A 7,272-nucleotide genomic window follows, 5' to 3' on the forward strand; every position below is an offset into this window, starting at 1 on the left:
AGAATTGAATAAAATTCATATATGATGTTCTTGACATGTTAGACATCATAGAATCGAAGTCAGATTAAGAAACAGATTGATTACGGATTTGTTATGATTTTTCAGATTATATTGAGTGGTATTGGACAGATTTGGATTATGGTTGAATTACAGATTGTATTGGATATTGGTTATGATTTGTAATTGATATCTATTGCTGTCTGAGTTGACGGGGATATTGAAATTGTGCCGTTATGCCGATGATTTGAATTAAAAGCAGATTAATCAGATTCAGTATTGAATTGAGAATGGACGGTTGATATTATTATTCTCGATATGTCCTTTCAGATTTACAGAGACAATCTTGAGTTCAGAACTTCCGTTTCTTCCGACCGAGACTACAAACGAAAGGTATAAGTCAATGTGGTATTGGGAGATCGACACAAGTAGGATATACTTGTGTTTCCCTAAATCACATACTATTTGATATTACTTGCATTGATTTGATTTTATATGCTTGTTCTATTGATTTATAGAAAGCATTTGTTAGACGAGTATTAAACGAGTAATCTTGTGACATAAGTACCTGATAGTGGCGGGATCGTCACGGGCACATTGCACGATGTCACAAGATAGTGTATTGGCGATAGTGCCACAGTCTGTGACGGATAGGTCAAGACACTGGATGTTTGGTTATATCGACGTGGATAAAATCGGAGTTTCTTCTATTACTGTTGGTCGATATAGGAATGCCAACGTCTGGAAACCGGGATCCCTAGACTAGGATTGAGTCTAGTCTGAGTCGTGGAGTCACGAGTATGATTGATAGTTGATATTACTTATGTTTCAGATTTTGATATATATCTGATATCTGCTTCATGCTTTATATTAATTAGATGATTGCATGTTTCGTTGATTTATACTGGGAGTATTCTCACCGGCGTTATCCGGCTGTTGTCGTGTTTGTATGTGTGCATGACAACAAGTGGGACAGGTTCAGGGTCGAGGAGATGAAGAGAGAGATCGTGATTAGAGTGGAGACTACGGACTTGATCTGAGATAGGGTTGAACACTTGATATTTAGTGATTGAACATTAGTTTGTAAATCATTGTATATAGTACAAGACTTGTACTTTACTTTTATACTGATATGTATAGTAAAGTGATTCCATTACGTTCCGCATTTGATATTATATTTAAAAAAAAAAAAATTTAGACCCTGTTTATTATAATTGATTAATTAGTCCCAATGACGATTAAGGACATGATTAGCGTCCGGGTCCCCACAGTAACAGTCATAAACGACTAGTTTTTACCCTATAAATATGACTTCACAAACACATTCAATCACTCCAAACTTATTCTTCCTCTCTAAAAATTTTCTTCGTCAAAATTTTCGAAAAAGAAAAAGATGTTTCTTTCAAGGTTATTTTGCATAATTATTTTGGTTATTATACTCACTAGTCTTGTATTTATCGAAGAATATCCGCCTTGCATTTTTTGTTTATTTCTAAGAATGCTTGTAGTTATAATTTATCTGTTACTTTTTATTGTCATATTAATAAATTTAGATCTTAACTAATAAAATGCATTGTTATTTTTCTAGTATCACCATGTCAAATTTGACAAAGCTCGAATTTGTTGTGCTCGACATTACAGGAAAAAATTATATGCCATGGACTCGTGATGCAGAAATGCATCTTGAGTCATTGGGTCTAAGCGAGACCATTAAAAAAATTGTATCTCTTCATCGCAAGAAAAAGCAAAAGTTATAATATTTTTGCGTCGACATCTTGATGAAAGTTTAAAATGTGAATATCTCATCGAAAAAGATCACATGGCTATGTGGAAAAGGATTAAAAGAAAGACTTGAACATATAAGGAAAGTTATACTTCCGACCGCCCGTGATGAATGGAATATGTTAAGATTCCAAGATTTTAAGAAAGTTAGTGATTATAATTCGACGATGTATCGAATAATCTCGTAATTAAAATTTTGTGGACATGAGGTTACGGAATCAAAAATGCTTGAAAAAACATTTTCTACGTTTCACGTATCAAATATAACTCTACAACAATAATATAGAGTGCGTGAATTTGCGAGATATTCTGAACTTATCGCATATTTTCTTGTGACGGAAAAGAACAACGAGCTGCTAATGAGAAATAATCAGTCCCGACCCACTGGATTAACAGCATTTCCAGAAGTAAATGATGTAAGTAAAAATGAATTTAAACCTGAAAACCTGTAACGTCCGAAAATCAGTCCACGTAGACCGCATGTATGAAAATTATTAAATTGATAAAATATTTTAATTAAATGATTTTAGATGCATGAATAATATATTTTGAGTAACTAAATGATTAATTGTGCAATTTTATTTGATTTATGATTTAAAGATTTTCAGACAGTTGGCCGGAACGGAGGACCGGAGACGACTAAGGTGTTAAATTTTAAAAGCTAAATTTTTTTTACTTAAGAAAATATTTATTTTAAATATTTTAAGAATTATTGTATTTTTATGGACAAGTTTAAATTAAATGGTAGAAAGAAGGAATTTTATTTATTTTATAAGGGGATTTTTGGAAATATATATTTTAAATATTTTAATTTAAGCCTAATGATTTTATTAATTTTAATGGGTTTAATTTATTAAATAAAATAAAAAAACTAGTGTTGATTAAGCACATTAATTAAAAAGTTAAAAAGCCTTTTTGATTTTTTTTTAAATTTAAATCTAAACCCACACACACCTAAACACCTACACACACCCACCCCACGAGACACACACAATCACGTAAACCAAATTGAAAAGAAGGGAAAGAGTGCAGCGGCCGTAGGAGTCTTGGGCAAGGGAGTTTTCGATTTTTTTTTCTCCTTCGTTCTTCAACTTTCTTCCTCGTTTTTCCTTCCAACAACGATCACCCGACTTCCGTGCATCCCAAGGTGGATTTTTGGTGGAGTTTTGACAAGAGAAAAGAGTAGAAAAAAATAGAAATCGTCCTCCGTTTGTCACCGACTTTCACCGTTACGATATTCGTATTTCGAGCGTTTTAAACGCAAAGGCACGCCTTAATCTTCATTTTTCTCATCTATCACACCATATTATATGTTTGATGCATGTTTGCATAAAAAATATGAAACACTACCTTGTATTTTTGTTTTTATGGCTTATTATGCATTAAACTATATTTTTCTTTTTTTTTTAAACTCTTCATCATTCATAATGATGCACAAAGGGGCTGCCATGGTAGGGGTACTTGAAAGGATGTTTTTCCACATGTTTAAGGGTCCATAGGTGTATGTTTAAAGGCTGAAAAATATAGGACATCATTATGAACGAAAATTGTATGTTTTAGAGTCCTAGGGTACGGTTGAAGGGCTAGGCGTGTTTAGGGCTTGTAGGTTCGGTCCAGCAGCATGTCATGGGTTTGTTCTAGGTCCTAGGATGGTTGGGTAGAGGCTGGACATGGTGGTTAAGGGCTCTAGTCGAAATTAGCCTAGGTTCGAATCATATTAGGACTTGGACTCTTGGTGCAGAAAAAATTCAGTAGCTTTCTAGACGTGTTCAAAGGACTTAATGGGCTTGATTTGGGTAGAATATGATTTAATTAGGTGTTATTAAGCTTTGGTTCAAGTTTGGTAAAGTTTGGTTAGGTATCGAGTCCATACGAGTCAAAACCGGGAAGTACGTCTAAGTTTAAAAACGAATCAAAAAACGCCTAGTTTTAAGCTTTATAAAATTATGAAAAATTATATTTAAGCTCAAATAATTATTAGAAGTCTAAGTTTTTAATTTGAAAATTTTATATTAAGGTTTGGTTTAATTCGGTATTAAAACACAGTAATATGCTATTTTTAAAGAATAAATTAAAAGTCATCGAATTAAGCTAAATAAAAATATGAGAAAATTTATGTAAGCTTAAATAATTATTTGGGACATATTAGGATCAATGAAATTAAGAAAAAGTCAAAAACGTGGAATCTTACGACCGGGGGTAAAACGATCTTTTTACACCTAGAAATTAGTAAACGTCATGGCAGTGTTCTGAATACTATTTTATATGCTAATATGATTATTTTCAAATATTATGGATGTTTATGAATTTTTATATGTTAATAAGTCAATTTTAAATGTTTATGAAATTTTTATGTTTATGGATTTTTATGTTAAAATGTTTATTTTAAACGTTTATGATGTTAAAATGTTTATTTTAGAACGTTTATGGCTTTTTATGATTTTGATATGTTAAAACATTTATTTTAAACGTTTATGGATTTTTATGATTTAACATTGGCTTTTAAAAGATATGTTGAATGCTTGGTTTAAAAGAAAAACGATATTATACGTATGTTTTTATTAAGTGATGGAAATACGAAATGTTGAAGGACGTGAACGGATTGTGACTAAATATGTTGGACATATTGTGAGGGTTATGATCTCAGTGGGAGCCCGACGATCGTATTTCCTTGGATACGGATACGAATACGAATATGATGATATGCTTTGGGATAACGTGAGGCGAAAAGGCTCCAGAGGGAGCCCATTTTCGGGAGAAGGCCCCAGAGGGAGTTCATGCGTGGGAAAAGGCCCCAGAGAGAGCCCGTCTATGGGAGAAGGCCCCCCGAGGGAGCTCCGATGATCGTGTTTCCATATGATGATATGTTAATACGTAAGGCCAATGCCCAGTTGATCGTTGAGAGTGTTGCTGGTGTCCCCGTCGCCCAGTATTGTGGTTACATGTAGATGGATCCATCGTCCAATACGTTTAAGAATACGAGTCACAATCACGATCTGAGTTCAACAAACACGAATTTGAATATGAACATGAATATGAATATGAACATGAACATGAATATGAATATGAATATGTATATGTTAATATGAATATGAATATGTTTATGATGATAAGAAAATGTTTATGAATATGTTTATGTTGATATGAAAATGTTTACGAAAATGTTTACGTTTAAAGTGATGCATCATTATGAAAATGTTTTTATTTAAAGTTTATGCATCATGAAAATGTTTAGGAAAATGTTTTATTTAATGTTTATGCATCATGAAATGTTTACGAAAATGTTATTGTTTAAAGTTTATGCATCTTCATGAAAATGATATTTCAAGTACAAGCATTTTTCACTGTTGTATGTGATCTGTATAAGTAGTACTTGTTATCAAGATTATGGTATCTTGAGTCTTTAGACTCACTAGGTGTGATTGATGCAAGTGATATTGATTATGAATATGTTTATGGAGGTCTTGATGGTTGACTTTGTTGGACTGAAGGTGCACATAACCCGAGGACCGACGCTAGTTTTCCACACTAGTTATGATTTATGATTTAAGTTAGGTTAAAGATATTTTTACGACGATTTATTTATGAGTGGTTTTTGAAAGATTATAGTATGAACTATACTTTTCAAATGTTATTTTTAGGTTGAGTAAAATGTTAGATAATTTTATGCTAAATTATTTCCTTTGGTTTTCAAATTATAGTTGGTTGATTTATTTTAAAATGATGTCAAAAATATTTTATGGTTCGGCCGAATGCTATGTGAGGTTCGAAAGAAAAAAAATTTCTAGCACGTTTTAAGAAAACGATTTAGCAGACATTTGGTATCAGAGCAATTGTTCTGTAAAGGGTTGTGCTACCATCAGTGTCGGGAAGCTTAGTCGTCAAGCCTCAAACTTGTAAGTTTACATACTTTATATGATTTTATGATATTACCTACATAAGTACGTGAATTATATGTTCACGTCACATGTTTAATAGCTTTATAATAATATATGATTTATATGCTTTTGAATTTTTATACGTGATACGATATGAAATAAGAAATTTTTTGATTTCAAAGCATGTTGGCTTCGTGGTGGAATTGGACAATATTGATTTTTGGGTTTTAGTATTAATGTTCTACTTTTTGGGCGATAAGTTAATCGTGAATATTATGAATGCTTTTGGGACATGTAGATTTTCTAAGAAAATATTTATGATTCGTGGTTAGTAGTTGAATTAATTTTTAGAAATTACTCATAAGTAATAATGATTGGATGACTGCGATTATCTTTGGAAGTAAGAAAATGTATAAATTGAGATTTTAAGTTTGATGAAAGCTAAGATTGGTTATAGGAATTGATTTTTGGGTAAATAAGTTTAAATTTATCGAAATTATGCTATGGGAAACCTGTAGAAGGAAATTAAGAATGCCAAAAACTTATGGGTTAACTATAGGAATTTTGAAATTAAGGACCAATTATGATAATTTTTGAGGAAATTAAGAATTTATTTTGCAAATTTTAAGGAATTTGGGGACTAATTTAGCAATAAGTGATAATTGAATGGGTTAAATGATAAGAATTTTCGATGATTTAAACTTTTAATAATATTTGGACCATTTGGATATCTAGGCTATAACGTAATAAGGAATTTTAATCAAGGGTTTTTAAGGATGAATCGATATTAAGCTTGGAAATCTAAGCGTTAGCGGATGCGTTTGGGATTGTAAGGTTGAAATATGATAAGTTGATGAATATTTTGGGTATAAAATAAGGAAAATAATATATGATAAATATGGTCATCCATCTTTTGATATTGAGAATTGTAAAAAAAATTTGAAATTCGAGGTTATAATAGTAATAGCAATAAGTCATTATGGGTCTTTTTAAGTTGCGAATTGCAAAATAAAGATTTAAAAGGAAAATTTATTTGGGATGAAGCAGACATAAGGACATTTTAGAACTTAAGTTTTATCAGAGTAGCGCAGCGGAAGCGTGTTTTTTTGGGATACTAGAACTAAGTCTAAACTTTTGATTATCGAAGATAAGCGAATTTCGGGGACGAAATTCAATTTAAGAGGGGGTAGATTGTAACGTCCGGAAATCAGTCCATGTAGACCCCCATGTATGAAAATTATTAAATTGCTAAAATATTTTAATTAAATGATTTTAGATGCATGAATGATATATTTTGAGTGACTAAATGATTAATTGTGTAATTTTGTTTGATTCATGATTTAAAGATTTTCAGACTTATATCGGTGGTTGGCTAGAACGGAGGACCGAAGACGACTAATGTTTTAAAATTTTAAAACCAAAATTTTTATTAAGAATTATTGCATTTTTAAGGACAAGTTTAAATTAATTGGTGGAAACACGAAATTTTATGTATTTTATAAGGGAATTTTTGGAAATATATATTTTAAATCTTTTAATTTAAGCCTAATGATTTTATTAATTTTAATGTGTTTAATTTATTAAATAAAATAAAAAAACTAGTGTTGATTAAGCC

This window comes from Primulina huaijiensis, chromosome 8 (genome assembly GCF_012295235.1).
Source record: "Primulina huaijiensis isolate GDHJ02 chromosome 8, ASM1229523v2, whole genome shotgun sequence".
Taxonomy (NCBI): domain Eukaryota; kingdom Viridiplantae; phylum Streptophyta; class Magnoliopsida; order Lamiales; family Gesneriaceae; genus Primulina; species Primulina huaijiensis.